The sequence below is a fragment of the Martes martes genome, assembly GCF_963455335.1.
Source record: "Martes martes genome assembly, chromosome: 14".
NCBI classification, from domain to species: Eukaryota; Metazoa; Chordata; class Mammalia; order Carnivora; family Mustelidae; genus Martes; species Martes martes.
In genome coordinates, this window is record NC_137902.1 from 55778227 (window position 1) to 55796507 (window position 18281).

Sequence of the window (18281 nt, forward strand, 5' to 3'; positions counted from 1 at the left end):
CCTACTGAGCTGCTGTTACTAGTCTGGGGCTGTGTGCCCTGAGCTTTCCCTGGTCCTCTGCTCCCTACCTTTCCTCCCCGTTCCTACCTCTGCCCTCCCTGCTGCCATCGTCCCCACTCACAACCTTCCTTTGGTTCCAGAATCACACTGAAATCTTCATTTTGGCTCTAGGCTGATTTTGAAAGTGCAATGCTCCTAGGCAGCGTTTATATGACTCAGACTTTATAAAGACTGGCCCTTCAGAATCAGGTGGGTGCGGGGCTCACATTGGCCTTCTGTGGTCCAGCTCCGGATGCCTTGTGTCTCAGGATTAACAAGCGGATTCTCTGCGTTCTGAAAACATGTTGTTCCACAATCATTCCACATTTCACTTGGCTTCACCTTTAGATCCTGCCTTTGTTACAGGGCTCCCCACCCCCACCCCCAAGTTAGGAATCACTGTTGGCTGGGGGTGGGGGAGGGGCAGTAGCTGTGTTCTGCAAAGCAACTGGGAACACCGGACTACTGAATAGGGACACGGCTCCTAGGGGAAACAGGGTTAGGGGGCCGCAAGCCCCTGTCATCACTTCTTCATCAATGAAATAAATATATAACCTCGTTTTATGTGTGTTTCTATTTACAGATACCTTATGTAATATGTAGTGTTGATTCATCAACATTGAACTCATGGGAACTAGTGATTATCACTTAAACTTGAACGAACTTCAACTAACACATGTATTTCCTCCCGAAGGCATGTTTGTTCGCAACCTTCTTGTGCTCAGGAACACTGGACGGCACTTCAGGACAGTGCTTGGGGGCCATTTCGAAAAGTGGAATCATCCATGCAAAGCACACAGATGTGCAAACCACGGCACTACACAGGCCGTGGAAAGGGCATGAATTTACGGAGTGAGAGACGAAAGAGGAGGGCCAGCCTCCGTTGAACTCGGCTGGGAAGGTGAGCGATTCGTCTCAAATGTTTTGCTGCTGTGTGCATGTCTTTGAAAGACTGAAAAAGCATTGATTTGGGGGTGACAAATAAAGTTTAGTAAGCAGGCAAACTCGCTAATACGGAATCTGTGAATACTGAGGATTGTGCTTCCCTTAAGTGTGGCTTTGCCATAGCCTAACACCCGCCCCAACCCCCCCCCCCGCCCCTGCTTCTCACTCATCGTTCTTTGCCAGGGCCACTTAATTCCCAGAGACTTTTACCCAAAAGTTCTCAGACCTCTGACCTCACCCTCCAGTCTGGAATGGTGCTTTTGCCCAGTGGTCATCCCGGGACCATCGTCCCAGCTCCTCCCTCACCCCACCTCTTCCTCCTTCTCTGCTCGCTGCCTCGTTTGCTCAGGGTCAGCCTCCTGTAACTCTTTGGAGACAATACAGGGAAGTACACTTGGTCTCTTATAAATGGAACTGTCTTTACTGAATGATCTTTGGGTGATCATTTGGTAGGGTATATAATTTTCAGCATCGAAATAATTTTGCTTCAATGTTTTGAAACCATCGATCCATTGTTTTTTTTTTTTTCATCCAGTGTTATAGAGAAGTGTGGTGCCCCCAACCCCAAGCTTTTATTTTTTTACTTTTTAGAATATTTTATTTATTTATTTGACACAGAGAGATCACAAGTAGGCAGAGAGAGAGAGGAGGAAGCAGGCTCCCTGCCGAGCAGAGAGCCTGATGTGGGACTCGATCCCAGGACCCTGAGATCATGACCTGAGCCGAAGGCAGAGGCTTAACCCACTGAGCCACCCAGGAGGCCCAACCCCAAGCTTTTAGATTGTCTCTTTCTGTTCTAAAATTTCACAAGGATGTGTCTAAGGATGGGTCCTCCCCGACCCCATTCACCCTGCTCAATCAGTCAGAAGACTGGAGTCTTTAATAACTCCAGACATTTTCTGTTTCAGACTTGATCATTTTGCCCCGTCTCTTTATTCCTCCCGCCTGTCCCTTCTCTTACTGGGATGCCTGTAAACCAGGGGTTGGAGCTCCTGCATTGCTCCTCGAAGTCTCTCGTCTTTTTCCTTCCATTTTCTCAGCCCTCTTAACATCTAATTTTGGCAACCATATTATTAATTTCCAAGAGCTCGCTCTCGTTCTCTGATCATTCCTTTTCTCATATCAGCACCGCCTTTTATGAATGCACCACGTCTTCAAGTCTCTCTGAGACTAGTTAGGGTGTGTTAATGTGATCGTCTGTTCTCAAAATTATCTGGTCCAGTCAGTCATCCCATGTATTTCTTTTCTTTCTCTTTCATATCAGATTTCCTTCAATGTCTGGTGAGTTTGGTCATGCCTTCATATTTAAGAATGAAAGCCAAGGCTGATCATTACAGGCAGATAGAAAAGCTTTTCTCAGCTGTTGTTATTAGCTAGGCATGGTTCCTGCTTGGGACCTCTGGGTGCGTGCATAGGGCCTGCCAAGCACCAGGTATCACCTGGGCACCCAGTCAGGGACTGAGAGCCCCCAAATGCCAGAATGGGAACGCATCACTTTGTGGAGCTGCAGGTGTCCTAGAAATTCTAGATCTGCCCTGTAGTTGTTCAGTTTCTCTCTTTTTTAAAAAAATAAACCTTAATAGATTTCTTTTTTAAAATAAATAAATTTATTTATTTTGAGGGGAGAGGGGCAGAAGGAGAGGGAGAGAGAGAATCTCAAGCGGGCTCCATGCTCAGCGCAGAGCCCGAAGCAGGGCTCGGTCTCACGACCCTGAGATCATGACCTGAGCTGAAATCAGGAGTCAGATGCTTCCCCAACTGAGCCACCCAGGTGCCCCATGTAGTTAGTCTATTTCTTTAGAGAGGAAACCCAGATTGTTCGTCGGGTGGATACGTGCCGGATGGCCAGAAACTATGGGGAGGAGGGGAGGGAGAGGGACGAATTCAACTGGCTGTTCTGGAAACAGACTCTCAGCAACTCCCCCTCTCTCACCCTGCCCACCTTCCTTGCAGCTCCCTCTTGTCTTACCCTTAAACGGGAGGCTCCCCCGTGTGACACTGTCTGCATGGTCCGAGGCACTAGGGTCTTCAAGCAATTTGTTAAAATCCCCCACCTGCTGAAGACCCTCACCAGCCCTCCGCAAATGTTGTTCGAATTTCCTTGAAATTCTTTTTTTTTTTTTAAGATTTTATTTATTTATTTGACAGACAGAGATCACAAGTAGGCAGAGAGGGAGGCAGAGAGAGGAGGAAGCAGGTTCCCTGCCGAGCAGAGAGCCTGATGCGGGGCTCGATCCCAGGACCCTGGGATCATGACCTGAGGCGAAGGCAGTCGCTTAACCAACTGAGCCACCCAGGCACCCCTCCTTGAAATTCTTAACCATTATTTTTGTGGGCTTCAGGAGAGGGAAAGGCCTTGCGCTCTGGCCATCATGCAGAACTGGAAACGGAAGGTGTCATTATAACTTAACATCCTAAAGAACATCAATTGGGAATCAGCCTAGAAATGAGTATGCTGGTAAAGAGAAAAAGCTCAACTGTTTTATAATTGAGTAATAATGTCATATTGAAAAATTTAGATCGCTTTCATCACCAGGTGAGTCACTGGTCTTGAGACAATTGAGGAATATAAAATTTCCTATCAAGAGATTATGTAAGACCCATTAATATAACCGAATCGAATTCAGTGTGTCTGTATTTGCCCAACTATAGCATATGGGATTCCTATAAACAATATTTATAATTATACTGTAATCCCAGAAGGGAGGAGAAGAAAGGAAAGAAAAATCCCAAGCATTTGCCCTTATTGAATGAATTGCTTTTGATGGGAAACAGCAAACTTTGCTTAACACTCTGACTGCCTGCCTTCTTGAGAAGACAAAATAGTCTGGTGTCTTTGGACCAATATTTTGTTTAATTTAAATACGTTCTTTCTCAAGCATAAAGAGCTGATCAAGAGTAATCCATTTTTTTCTGCCTCCAACAACTTCTTGCAATGTTTATTATATGTAAACTGATGAGGACTATGACAAACTCTAGCCAATCAACAAGATGGTCCATCAGAAGCTGCCAGCGATCCTGATTTCGATGACGCTTTTTCTGCTGTTAAGGTGCTGCAAAGCGGCTTTTAAAGAGAGCAGTCATTTGAGATGGGAACAATCATTGCGGGCTGCGTGTCACAGGTGAGGGTTGGTTGGGCTGATGAACCACCCTGACAAAGGATCTGGAATTACAAGACAGCTTATTTTAAATTACTCTTTTGAGCTTGCTTTCTTCAGAAGCATGCGATCGGGGGCTGTGGGGAGGGAGTGGCTGGGAGCAGCAAATGCTCAGGGGCGGGCTTTGGTCCCCCATCTGCCTGCAGGCTGCTGCTGCTGCCTCTGCTTTAGTGAGGAGGGACCCTGGGGTTGGCCGGGGAGAGGGGCTGACCCCTGAACATCAACAAGCCTGGGGCCTTGTTTTATCCATGCACTAGCTAGACAAACTTTGCCTCCTAGATGATTCTCCCGAAGTTTCTGTTGAGTAAGTCAGTGAAAGAGTGAATCCCCATAAAAAAGTATGTGAATCAAAATGCTTTCATCTATATATTACTTTAAAACCGGAAATTAGAGGACTTGTAGCTTTTTAATGATGGGGATGAATTTTTTAAAACTTTAAGTACTGCTTTAAAATTGCTGAGATGTACTCATTTCTCATCCCTGTGATATTTTTCTAATCTGTAGGATCGTGCTTCAGAATATCTCATATTGTAAATATTTATGAAAAAAAAACGAGGTAGACTTCACAATGAAACATCTTTACTCTGTCAGTTCAAAACTCGCCTTTGGGAGAATAAAATGAGATGAAATAAAACTCGGTAAAACATAAGGGAATTCAATACAAATGTATTAACTATATGTAGAAATATATTTTTAAAGGGTATTAAAAAAAAACCTCTTAGCCTCACACCTAATAGAATTCTAATATATTTTGGTGTGTTCCCCTATGTACTGTATTAAAATAATAATAGTTAGTATTATTTTGTAGTTGTAAAAACCATTCTCAGTAATACTAGCTAAATCACCTGCTCTATTACATTTCCATTTATGAAGTCCAAGGGCAAATCATTATTGCACAAGTAATACTTTCCAAACCGTTTTCTTCCAAGGCCACCTTTAAGTGAATGAGAACAGTCAATAATTTTATCGTCATATATGTTAGAGCACATTAACAATTTATAATGTAAAGAGCTATATCAAATGCAATTTCATCAAAATGACGCATGGATCAAATTAACTAAATTAACCAACCGTGAATGTTAGAACCAAGCATTAACCCAATTTATTTAAATTATACTATTGGGTTACAAATCATTCCCTTTTTAAAAAGTCTTTCAAGTCATGTCCTGGAATGATCTAGGAGGATGTCAGATTCCAGTGAATTCTTTATAACCCAGAGTCAGAGTGTGTATGCCCATCTCCTTCTAGAGGGGACGGGAGAGAGAGAGCGCAGAACATGGGGGCGGGGGGACAGATAGGGTCTGGATATAGAGTTTATCCTGCTAGGATGGTACTCAGTGACTTTTAACAGGTTTTGTTACCTTTGCTAAACGGGAGCTCAAGTTTTTTTAAAAAAAGACAGAAGGACAAGTTGTTAATATATATTTAGTCTCTTCGTTATTAGTCTGCCATTGTCTAACACAATATAAATATATTTGGTTACCTATGGTATCAGTTGATTGAGAAATGAATATAAATGAATGAATGAAGAAGAGTTTTTTATTCTCATTGGATCTCAGTCATGCACCCCAGAAGAAAACTGTCTTCCTGAATCTATTTATTCATGGAAAACAAAATAAAAACCAAACCCTTCACTGGGTCCAGCCTGGTCTCTTGTCTTTTTGCTCTTGGGAATTAACAAACCAGAACAGTGGGCAAGCTGTCTTCTTTCTTCAAAACTGAGCAGTTTCGGATTAGTAGTGAGGTTTATTGTTATCAGCGGTGGTCTCTTATCCTCTGAGCAGGGGATCAACTTTGAGCCAAGATGAGCTTCTCAGGTGAGGGGTGAGGAGATGTGGGAGCCCGCTTCGGGGCTGGGTGTGAGCATACCAGCAACAGACAGCAAGTAGACTGTAGCCCCCCGGGACTGCCTGATCCACCAGGGGCTTCCAGAGACATCCATGACTGCCGGGCCCCTGAGTGCATAGGTGGGGGCGGTTGTGGGGGCTCAAGACAGAGGCAGCTGCCCTGGAACTCCTCGTCCTCCATCCCTCCCTTGCCTGTCTCTCCCACCCTGTTTTCCTTACTGTCGGTCCTAAGGCAGTGGCTGCACTGTGGGTGCTGGTGGGGCTGGCGGCTATGATTCCGGCTGCCGTGTTCTATACCGGCAACCGTGTTCTATACCGGCAACACACAGTGTCCTTTCCTGGTGTGCGCATACGGACTGGGCTTGGCAGTTGTATCCACTGCACTAGGTAAGGGCAACCGTGGGGTGTCTTCCCATCTATGAGCAGAAGCCGCTAGACCTTGAGGGTGTGGCACAATGGCAGATGGGAGGTACAGGGGACCGGAGTGGGGGGCGGAGGGCGGTGTGTGGTGTGAGCGGGTGGGGGCTCCAGTCTTGTACTCACCACCTGCGGTCCTTAGCCAAACCCACTGAATTTTCAATACGTCTCCCCCACAACCCTGCTAACTTTGCTCAAACAACAAAAAGAACAATCTTTCAGGAATTCCAACATATGAAACAGATGGAAAGAAGGGGAGCAGTCCTGGGTGCAGTCGGGAAGTCCCTGAGAACCTTGATGGCTGGGTCCCTGCCTTGCCTGCTTTGGGCCTCTGAGAAATGACAGCCATTACACCTGCCGACCTGTGAGGTCCTTTCCCGCTTGAAAGATGGTCCTATTCTATGAAGATGCTCAAAAGGTCCCTCCTTCTGCCCCCCCCCCCCGTTACATCCACGGACATGGAACAACCCAGTAGAATGAAGTCATAGCCAGGTGACCTTTCCTTTGAAGGGACTATCTTGTCATCCACAGCAATCATAGGAAAGAAAAACCAGACTTGAATAATTCTACTTTGCTTTGTTCTGGAACTGCCCTTCTCCACCCCAAGACAATAATCTATAGTGTTCACCGAAGAGCAGCGGGGGTGAAATCCAGTTTTGTAGCACGGGGGCAGCACTGGAGTGGGTGAGCACTGCACGAGAATTCTCGAAGTGTGATCGATCTGCAAGCTTGGCATCCTGCTGGGGGACCCCCGTGAACAATCACCTGATCTAAAAGTTTATGTTGTCTATTACAAAAGCTGTTGAGATTTACCTTTTCATATTCTGCCACCACTATCTAACTTTCATGGCTTTATTGAACGGTTAAGGCAGTCCAGAATACACATCGCATAATATATGGTGGTATTAGCACCCGGCTAATGTAAATGCAATAAATGCCGGGCGTGGGTTTCCCAGGATCGGTTTGATTTTTACTTTGTTAGGTTTTTGTCCGCTCATGGTGGAAACACCCTAAATTTAGCCCTCCAAACTATATCATCAGGATTGCCTCTTTTATCCAGAAATAACCCCAAATCTCTGATCAGATCATGTGTCACAGTTTTGGGTTCAATATTACGGTTGCCTGCAGCTAATCCTGGCATCCCCGGAATGAGCTGGAGCGGATGTCCCTGGGCTGGGGCTGCTGGTCGGACACGTATTTCCACACACACTTCTGTCAAAGCACGAGAATTCTGACTTGAATTACTTACTCCATTCCTAGTCCAAATTGGCAACGCCAGTCAAATAAATCGGGCGAAGTATGATGGAGGGCGGGATGGATAAATGAACGGCAAGGGCTTCAGCGAAACCACCAGATTCATCTTATTTAATACTTTGTGACAAGACAGTTTAAAGCACAGTGTTGTGTAGCGCAATCGGATAATCTTTATCTTTCATCTGACAGAGGCAGGTAAAATGGTGATGCAGAGAAGTTTTTAAAGTAAGAATTTGCGTATCGAACCTAATCTGAGACTCCCTAGGGGGGCCTGCAGGCCCTTGTTCTCACCCCATGGAGGGGAGGATGTGTGTTGTAGAGGGAGGGTGTCTGGACAGGACTCCCAAGTCTACCTCCAGCTGTGGGCACATCCTCCACCTCTCTTTTCTTTCCCATAAGATGTACCTAATAATAGTAACCGCCTATTGCGCTGTTGGAAGAATGAAAGGAGTGAATATGGAGAAAGTGTCTGGAACAGCGCCTGGCAGACAGTAAGGCATTTCATAAACCTTAGCCATTGTGGACTTATTTCCAGAGAAGAAACAATTTTAGGGGATGATTTTCATGGAGTGCGGGCTGGCATTTCTCCTCTATTTCAAAAGCAACAAAGACAATCCCGCAGCGCTGGGTGGTCTGTGTACATCACGAAGCTGGAGCTCAGCGACATCTTCCTAGGAGCTTGTGTAAAGGGCTGGTGATGAAATTTCCACCCTGGGGAAACTCCGAGAGCTACCCAAGCTACTGAGAACTTCAGGACAGTGAGTACATTAATTTTTCCCAAGATGGGGCACTTTGGGGCCCCTCCTAGTTCAATCCCCCAAATTCCATCTATCTGGGAATTCACAATCAGTCATCACATGGTTAGAATCCTAGGATTTTGCAAGGTCATGATCTAAGACTGAAAGGGACTAGAGTGATCGACCATTTTTAGCGCCCCCTCCTGCTTTTAGCCACCACGGAAGGTGTGACAGGGGAGGGGCGGGGGTCAGTTAACAGCTTGTCCATGACTACACAGTCCATGTGAGACCAGACCTATGACCAGCCCCTCACCCCCACTTCTGGAACAAACAGCCTGTACTCGGTTATACCTGGCAGTGTTATGTACACATTTGATATTCAATAAATATTCCTTGAACGAGTAAATAAGGGAAACCAGCCTCAAATGTCCCCTTCTTTCTTTCCTTCCTTCCTTCCATACTTCCTTCTTACTGTAGTCTCCACCTGCAATGTGGGACTTGGACTCATGACCCCGAGATCAAAAGTTGCATGCTCTAGGGACTGAGCCAGCCAGGTACCCCTTAAATATTTGTTTCAAAAGCATTTGGGGGGGTTCCTTTTGTGAATTTTTGGGGGGCGGGGAAGTGAATTATCCTCTCAAACGCTCATCTTTCCCTCCAACTTAATTCCCCAAATATAGCCCTGTGTGCATCCAGGAGAAAAAAAACTCCCCCATCCTGAAGTTTTCACTATCTTCCTTTTTAAAATACTTCCTTCCAGTATCATTGTCAGAAGTTCCTCTACTGGTTCATTTTTTTTTCTCTCATCTAAATCGAGTGTAAGATATTCATAGAATCATAGCAATTAGACAAATTATGAACTGTTGGTTTAGTTCCCTCATCCACCTGAACCTTGGCAGGGCAGGCCGGCCGCAGCCTCGCAAGGGAATTTACGTGATAACGTGATGACATTGAAGAAAGAGAAGAAGCTCTGTCTGGTCAGTCTCCCTTCTGCCTGCCTCGGACCCTATCCCCTTCTTCTGAATTCTCTGTGAAGCCTACTCCCAGCCTTCTTCCAGACTAAAATTCTATTCTCCCTTTAAAAACTGTTGTAGCATTTTATTGGGACTGTTATTACACATTATCAATCACTTGTAACTTCTTAATTGTATTTAGTTATGCAAGTAATACAGAAATTAATTCAAATAGTAAAATTCCAAATGTTGTAACAATGGTTGCAGATGGGTATGAATAATTATATGACTAAACTCTTCCTTGACAATTTCTCCAGTTCTCGTCTCTTTCAGTGGGTGTCTTTATGCCCCTCCTATCTTTTTATATGTACATTTTTACTTATAGAATGCATAGTATTTTGTTTTTGTTTTTTACATAAATAGTACCATACAGTATGTATTGTTCTGCAACTGCCTTTTTCATTAGTATGTCTTGGTGACCTTTCTGTCTCAGTATATATGGGCTTACTTCATTCTTTTTAACTGTTGCCTGATCTGTCCAGAAGATAGATGTACCAGATTTTATTTAGCCATTCTGTATGATGCCATTAGGTTGCTTTCAGTTTCAAAAGTGCCAAAACTCTGCAGTGGGAGGGAATTACATAATCTGTGCCTGCTTCCCTAAGATATAGACCAAGAAATGGAATGACTGGGTCACAGAGTGTGCCCATTATTTGACTTTAACAGGGCCCTCCAAATTGGCTGTACCAGTTGACACACCTGTTAGCAGTGTAAGAAAGTAACTGGTTTCCCACTTAGCTTGCCAAGAGTAATCATTTTTTATCTTGTCTTACTTGCATACATATTTTATTTCCTAGGCTTGGAACCTGAGCTCTCTCAGAGCAAGGCCCATGACTTCTACATATGTGCATTGGTTCCCCCAACCAGAGGTGTTTAATAATTGGGTCCTGGTAGATGCTTGGGGAGTGATTTCCAATCACAATCTTTGCTCATCCCTGTGCCAAAAAAGCGTCTATCTTTGAGGTTATTTCTTAAGAACGAAAAAATTTTTTTTTCAAAAACTTGGTTGGATTTTTGTACATCCTTCCCCCTGGCCAAGTTACAGATATCTTTCATTTAAAGTTGTCTGCCTAAAACAGGATTCCCTCGTGCTCTGCAGGCAGGAGGCAGTGAAAGCAGACCTGCCTGTCTCAGACAACAGCTAGCAGGGTGTCCCACCCACTGGGAAAAGCCTCAGAATCCCTGGGAACTAGACAGAAGATGGGATGGAGAGGGAGTAAGGTCCCTCTTTGGAACATTCTAGATCCAAGGAATGAAATTCTTTTACAGAGTTCTGAAATAGAGGAAATCATTCATAGTGTCCGAAGCATGGCAATAAATGGACCCAGGTGAAGAAGACCTGTGACAGGCTAGCAGAACTGGAGCGCAGAACCGGAAACAAATATATTTTCAATTTGGTTACAGGAAAGGGAGGTTTTAGAGGTGTGAATTACTGGATGCAAGATAAACTTTTCCTTCAGGCAGAGCCTATATTTATTTGTATGATAATCTTGGGCTAAAGCGATTCTAAAAATCCGTGAGCGTGGTTCCAAATCTTGCCGTTCTGAACACTCACTTAAAAAAAAAAAAAAAGGAGTTTTCCAAAAGGGTAAGAGATAACTTTCAGTTAAATATGAACGAGCTGAGAATTGCGTGTCGCTAAATAAGAAACAGTACAAACCGAGGCGCGTTTCGCTCTGGATAACGTTTCTATTTCTCTCGCCTATTGAACCGTTTCAGTAGCAACTGTGCAGCCCAGGGAGGGGGCACAGTGGTATTTGGACACAAACACAAATGAGAAAAACGAGAAAACCGTTTGCTAGGGTGGACTGACCGCCTCCAGCAGAATGGGCCCCTGAGGTCTGGGGGGTGCAGGCGCGGGCCCTGTTCGGAACTCCCTGGGGTCATCAGAGCCGCTGGGGTGCGGGGACCCCCTTTCCCGTCGGGACTGCCCTGCCCCAGACACATAGGGACCCGCGCTTTGGCTTCTCAGCCCGCTTCTTCTGGCCTCTTTCGCTCACCGTGGGACCGTTGCCGCTAAACCCCAGCAGTGACCCGGCCGAAATCAAGCCCGCGGTGGCCCACGTCGCGGCCGCAGCAACCAGCGCCCGGGAACTCCTGGAGAAGAGGCGCATTTGGCCCTTTGGGGATGCCCGTTGGCCATTGTTGGGAGGAACAAAGAGGGCAGGAGCGAAGGGCGCCCCCAGGAGGCAAGGCGGGGAAGGACACCGACGGGCGCGATTTCGGCGGCGGGCGAGGCTGGCACCGGGTGCTGGGGAGAGCGGGCTGCGAGCTGGGGAGGCAGGGCCGGTCCCGCCCGCCGCGCCCCGCACGCGCCTCGCGCGCCGTCTGGCGCCCGCCGCAGCCCTTTCCTTCGTCGCTGCCACTTTACTTTTATCCCCCTTTCCCTTTTATTATTATTATTACTATTAATTATTATTACTATTATTATTGTATTTTTCCCGCGCAAAGCGGGAAGCGGGGACTGCTCGAGCGAGCTCCGCGGAGGGGCCGCCATTTCCCGGGGAAAGCGCAGCGCGCGGCGGCACCGGGCGCCCCGGAAAGGGAACCGGAGGGGAGTGCCCGGCCCCGAGCCCTCCTCCGCGCCGGCCGGGGCTCACGGGGCTCACGGAGCTCGCGGCGCCCCGCTACCGCGCAGCGGCCCCCGCCGTCGCCCCCGCCGCCCGCGTCCCCGGCCTGACCTTCCGCGGCGCGGCCCGCCCCCGGCCCGCGGCCCCCGGCCCCCTTCCCTCCGGCCCGCGCCCCCGCGCTCCTTCCATTGTCAGCCCCGAGCGGGCCGGCGCCCAGCCCCGCACCCTCGGAGGGCCCCCGAGCGGCCCACCGCCCCGGAGCAGTCCCCTCGGCGGCCGGGCGCCTCCCTCCTCTGCTCCGGCGCCCCGAAGTCCGCATCCCAGGAGCCCTCCGCTCCCTGCCGGGCCGGCCTCGCCGCGGCCCGCCGCTGGACCCCGCATCCCGCCGCCTCCTCCCTCCTCGCCCAGGATGCCCCCCGCTCCTTGCCGGCCGCGGCAATTTTACCGCTTCTTTCACACCCCCGCCCCCCCCCCCGGCTTTATTTCGCGAGGAAGCAAGTTGGGCAGCTTGATTTATTAATTCTTCTCTCTTTTCTTTGGCGGGGAGGGTCGGCTATCGGGGTGCGCCCGCAGGGGCCGGGCGGCGGGAGAGGCAGGGGTTCTCTCCGGCCCCTGCGCTGCCCCCGCGGCGCGTTTTGTCTCCAGACCCCGGAGCCCCTGAACAATAATGCCATCGCCATGGCGGGCTCACCTGGTGCTGCGCCGCCTGCTCCGGGCGCCCGGTGCCCTCGGCGCGCCGCTCCCGGGGCGCAGGTTCGGCCCGCGCGGCGCCGGTGCCGGGCAGGACTCTTTGCCTTTCTTTAGGTTCTATCGGTGCTTGTCAATGGCGGCAAGCGGCAGTTCTCCGGGCCGCGGATAGTAGCGGGGGGAGGAGGAGGAGGGAGAAGGGATTGCTCCTTCTCCACATAACCACCTCTAGGAGGAGTCGCTCAGCCTCATCCCCCGCCAGCCCAGGCTCCGCGACGGGTCCGGGGCTTTCGGTGGGGCTTGATGAGCTATTGTCCTTCAGGAGCATTAATGATGAAACCGCGCGGCCTCCGCGTCGCGGGCGGGTCTGCCGGCTGCACCGAGGGCCACTCGCGAAGACGAGGCTTTCCCCAGGGCCGGGGACAGAAGCTCTACGGTCAGGATCCGGAAGCTCCGGAGAGCAGGAGCCACCTTTGGTGGGAGAAGACGGCGTGGGCGTTCATCGGGCCCTTCTGGGGAGAGCCTTAGAAGGGGAAAGCCCGAACGGTCCCCTTCGATGGTCTCGTGTCCTCAAATAATAACGAATACCTTACAGGAACGTTCGTGTCTACTCCTGGGGCTGTTGCCTAGGGTGGCCACGGCCACGAGAACTGAGACTGTGTATCCATGCCTGTTGGCTTTTTATAAATTCAGACCAGTTTAGATTCCAGCGTTGCATAATATTAGCAGATGGATGTTTTGGTGGGGGAGACGGTGCGCGTGGACATAATTTTTAATTCGGTTGCTTTACCGTGTGTTAATTTGTAATATCGAAGCAGGTGTTAAGATGCGCGCGAGGCTATTGTCTTAAGGACCAAATGTTAGTTTCCAGGAAATGTATTTTTCTGGGGATGCAGTGGACAATATCAGGTGTGATCATGGGATCAGTAGTAGCTCTCTTCTACTGGAAGCCATCTCCTTTGTCACTGGAGATGGTGGTGGGGGCTCCGTGGCTGGGGGCGAGTCAAAGGAATGTGTTTATTGTGGGGAGAGATGTTCACTTGCTATGGGCCACCCATGCTTCCTTTGGTTTCTCCCGGATGACTCAAAGGATTGGGAGAGGCGAAATTTTGACCTCTTCATAAAAGAGAAACCCACAGGAAGACACAGGTCTCCAGCATTGGTCAAATGTGTGCTTTTCAGAGCCTTTCACATTTGGTAATATTGTGTGCATTTGCCCCCATAAACCTGTAAATGTTTAGGTAGTGGGAAACATTGGGAGTGATTGAGAGCCTCCAATCCCTGGAGTGGGAAAGAACCCAAATGCCCAGCTGCCCTCAGGATTTACACTAGTCCATGGGGGCTTTTGACGGAATTAGTAGATAGGGCTTTAGACCGTATGCCTTTTAAACAAGTATTTTGCTGAGAAATCTGTCTGCTTCCCAAAAGATCATGCATGTATCAGAAAGGTATAAATAAAACTCCATTTGTTGAAATCTCATATGGCTTCTCCAGCTCTCCTGGACACAATGGTCTCAGTTTATGGAGACTTCCTTCACTCTTCTTCCTATCCCTTTTACCCTCTCTGTATATGACCTCACTCTTTGTCTTCGAAGGTACTCTCCAGGTCAGAAATCTAGTCAGGATAAAGTCCTCTTTTCCGGAGACATATATTTAAAGGGTTTCAAATGATCCCTTGGGGGCATCTCAAATGGTTTTGATTTTCCTGTTCTAGAGGAAGTACCTATCTCCCTTCTTTATAGATTTTTGGTGTGTCCATTCTTGATCACAAATAACCTCCAGGCCAACATTCAAAAGAGTTCAGGAGCCTTCTGGGAGTGCTTGAAAAATGCTCCTACCCTGTGACCCACTCAGCCAGGCTGACTGAGATATAGTTGAATAATTCATCAATATATATTAGATTCACATTCTCCCTGTAACTTCGCCATAAAATGGTACACTTGGTCATTTTTATGTGCATTTTATGTAACTCATTTCATCCTAGCATTTTGTTATGTGCTATCCTGAGAAAGGCTGGTCTAAGAATTTACTGGTCAGCGTTCTCCTGTTTCCTCCTGGTTGTTTTCTTCCAATAGATGATGTAGTCACAACTCAGAGAGTCAACGGGGGTATCAGCTTCATAAGGCTCTTGTTCCTTGAATAGAAGGGATCATAGAGGCCACCTGCCTATATGTTATAGGATGAAATCTGATCTTCAGGTGGGTCAGGTGACTCAGTCAAGGCCACATGGGTGACACTCCAGTTCACTTACCGTTACCCAGCCTAAAGCTGTTTCCCCCAACTCCAAACTTCAGAGGATGTACAGGGGATAAATAAGCAACCTAATACACAGATCTAGTTAAATTATATGTATTTATTATTGGACATTTGACACATGAACAAAAATTTGACCCGGATGATATTGACCATTTAAAATGGTCAACGTAATTAGAAATTCATCAGTAATTGTAAGTTCTGCACTGACCTAGCTCAAGGAATCTCAGACAAAGGGAATAATATATAGGAATAACGAGAGTTCCCACTTACTGCATTTTTCCAGAGTGCACTGTACTTTTACCCTTACTAACTCATTTAATCCTCACAACAACTCTGTGGGTTGGGCAGTATTACCTTCTCCGTATGGATGGAGAAACTGAGGTAAAGAGTGAATGTGAAACTTGCCCCCAGTTATGGAGTTAGGAAGTGGCGGTTCCATGTTCTTAATCCCTGTGCTAATCTGGTGGGAGGGAAGGTGTGCGTTCACTTCAGGTGAAGTAATTTTGTGATCGGTCACAGGACGGGAAGTCCCTTGGCCATTCCCGATACATATACTCAAGGAGGCGGGGAAAAGCCCAGGTGCGGCAGGTTTGGTTGATTACCACTGCGCTGAAAACATTTTCTTAACCTTCGACTGTGTGTGTAGATAACATTATGAATAAATGGGTTGGTTGTGAGTTGACTCCATCAGCGACAAGGAGTCTAGCGAACATTTTATTGAGATGCAGGATGGATTTCTTTTCCACGTAGGGAGTCATGTACCATGATTTAGAGATGGGGGGAAAAAAAAAGAACCAGCTATGCAGCTAGATTCATAGTCTGTGGAGTCTATAATAGTCACTCGTTCACAAAATCATCTATTTTAAAGACAGCTTCATCGATTTTGGCCCCCCCCCCAAACAGTTTTATTTTCTTATGATCCCAATGTATGATGTTGTGTGAATTGAGTGGGTGTTTATTTTCCATGATTTGTTCCAATATAGTTCATGACACCTATTATAATTTGTGGTCATTTTACCCTTCTGAGATGTTGGTATGCAATGACCCTATTAATTTCCTGACCCTCGCCTCTTCCAGAAGGACTGTATCGTGTGGGCATATATTTATAACTGGCCTACATGAGTGTATGCGTATTATGTGTCTAAGATTTATATATCCAGATTAATTTCATTTGAGAATTTCTGCTCCCCTTTGAAGTAACTTGAGATTCCCTGGGAGTGTCATAAAAACAGATGGAAATCATTGGTTTAAGCTCTTCTTTGAATGTAAGTTAGGCAATTCTAGATGCTGTATTAATTCCATCAAGGCACCAACTGGCATAACTTGAAATAGCAACACGGAGGCCTGAGGTTATGAGTGCAGGCAAAGCTCCAGGCTAAAAAGTACCCCACCATTCTAGGAAACGAACACAGCTTTTAAATGTACCCTATAACCTGAGAAATACTAGGCAATCGGACTCAAAATTTTTTATTGGCTAGAAATATGCGAAGTCTTCCCCGGTGTTATATTTTGAATGGTGAACATTTGATTAATGTTTAATTAATCACTTGATTTCCTTCACCAAAACTGGCAGCTTTAGGATCTTAATCACTTAGGAAAGGGAATGATGTCTTTAAAGAAACACATAGGCCCTTATTATGCCAACAATGCCTATTCTAAGTAGCTCTGGTTAAAATGAACATCGCCGTCTCCTAACAAAAGGAACATCTTAATAGCCCAGGTTTTTAAAAACAGCAACAAAATATGTCCTTTTCAATGCTAAGCCCTGACCATTTGGTTCTGGGACAGGGAGATTTACATAAGTGAGTCTCTCTGTGTGTGTAGATAAGTAACTATGTATATACATCTCTCTATAAATTTATAAACATTTGGGGTGTGTGTGTGTGTGTGTGTGTGTGTGTTATGAGATGGGTCATGACTTCTACAGCAGTAGGCTCAGAGTTAAGGCTGATCGGGATTTTAAAGGAATCAACCAAATGTTTAGCATTTAACTGATGATGAACTACGCTATAAAAGAAAATTAAATGTTGCAGGTTTTCAAGAGAAATACATTATCAGCCCCAGTGATGCAAAGTTGTGGTTAGGAAGAGAAGGCATGAGGTGTCATTATTAATGGAAACAGAACCCGGAGCTAAGGGGAGTGTGCCAGTTGGGATCTTGCTGTGCTCGGTGCCAGAGCTCTCCGGGAGATCATCCCATTACCTCCAGGCAGAGCTCTTTGCCACGATTGCGGTGAGAAGTGGCAGCATGCGTCTAGAGAGATTGGACCTTAGCATCTGTGTTGGGAGATCTGTGCAATGTGACCTCTCACCCGAACAAAATTGCTCTTTACAATTTAGACCCATTCTAGAGAAGGGGGGGGGGACAGATTTTCCAAATCCACAAAAGCAGAATACCATAGTAAAACTGTAATTTATTTATACAAATGGTGTGTTTTTACAAAGGCCATCTGTCAGTTGACTCTCTGATCTAAAACAAATCTGTTTGTTCCCCCAAAAGAAATAACATGTCTGTTGAAAAAGGATTTATGGACGACAGGCTGCCCAATCCACCAGCCATTGGTATAATAGCAACTATTTATGATATATTTACTTCTACAGGAGTGCTGTGAGTGGAAACTATTACTTGTAAAGTATGGTAATTAATTTTCATTACCTCGAAGCCAAGAAATGGAGCCCAGTTGCATTTATTAAGATTACTGCATGAAAAACATGTTTCTTCTGGGGAGAAAAATCCAAATAAAAACACTCAGAGAGCTTTGGCCACGTGGAAGCTCACTGCTCTGATGGGTGATGGCAGGGACATGGGCTTGTACTCAGGCATTGGGTTAGTTTTTGGAGGACAAGGGAAGAAATCATTATTGAATGACCCTGGCCACTTGATCTCCAGGCACCATCGATGGCTCTTATTGGAAATTAGATCTTACTGGTAATACTAAAAGGACTCTAGGTTGGGAGAGAGAGAAGTGGAAGAGGAGGGAAGGCCCCCTGTTCCCATCCCCTGTACACAAAGGTGACACTCAAGTGAATATTTATAAATATTTATTTCCAAATGGAGTCTAATATTTTTTAATAGACACTGTCTGCAATAAACCAGGCCAGGTCACACGAGAGGTACAGAGAGGCATCTTCTCTTCTCAGGAAGCTTGCCATCCATCTGATAACCGAGGGCATGGCAGCAGGTGCAGAAATCACCTTGAAATTATCAATGCAGAACTGGTGACAAGGGTTAGGAGCTACCTTGTCTCTGAATGCCTTTCTTGAATTGACACCAGTTCCTACATGTTGGTGTTCCAAAGCATTCTTAAGATGAGCTAAACCAGGTTTCTCCCCCAAATATTTTATTTTATTTACTTTTT

At 46.6% G+C, this 18281-nt stretch overlaps 1 protein-coding gene across 1 annotated transcript in view; it reads right to left on the bottom strand.

The window, feature by feature from the left end:
• The window catches only part of MACROH2A2 (macroH2A.2 histone), a 41748-nt gene extending 28857 nt beyond the window's left edge, over positions 1-12891 (bottom strand). Inside the window, exon 1 of the mRNA XM_080822797.1 lies at positions 12672-12891. The gene's annotated coding sequence lies outside the window, so the exon portion shown is untranslated. The remainder of the gene's footprint in view (positions 1-12671) is intronic.
• Positions 12892-18281: the final 5390 nt, after the last annotated feature.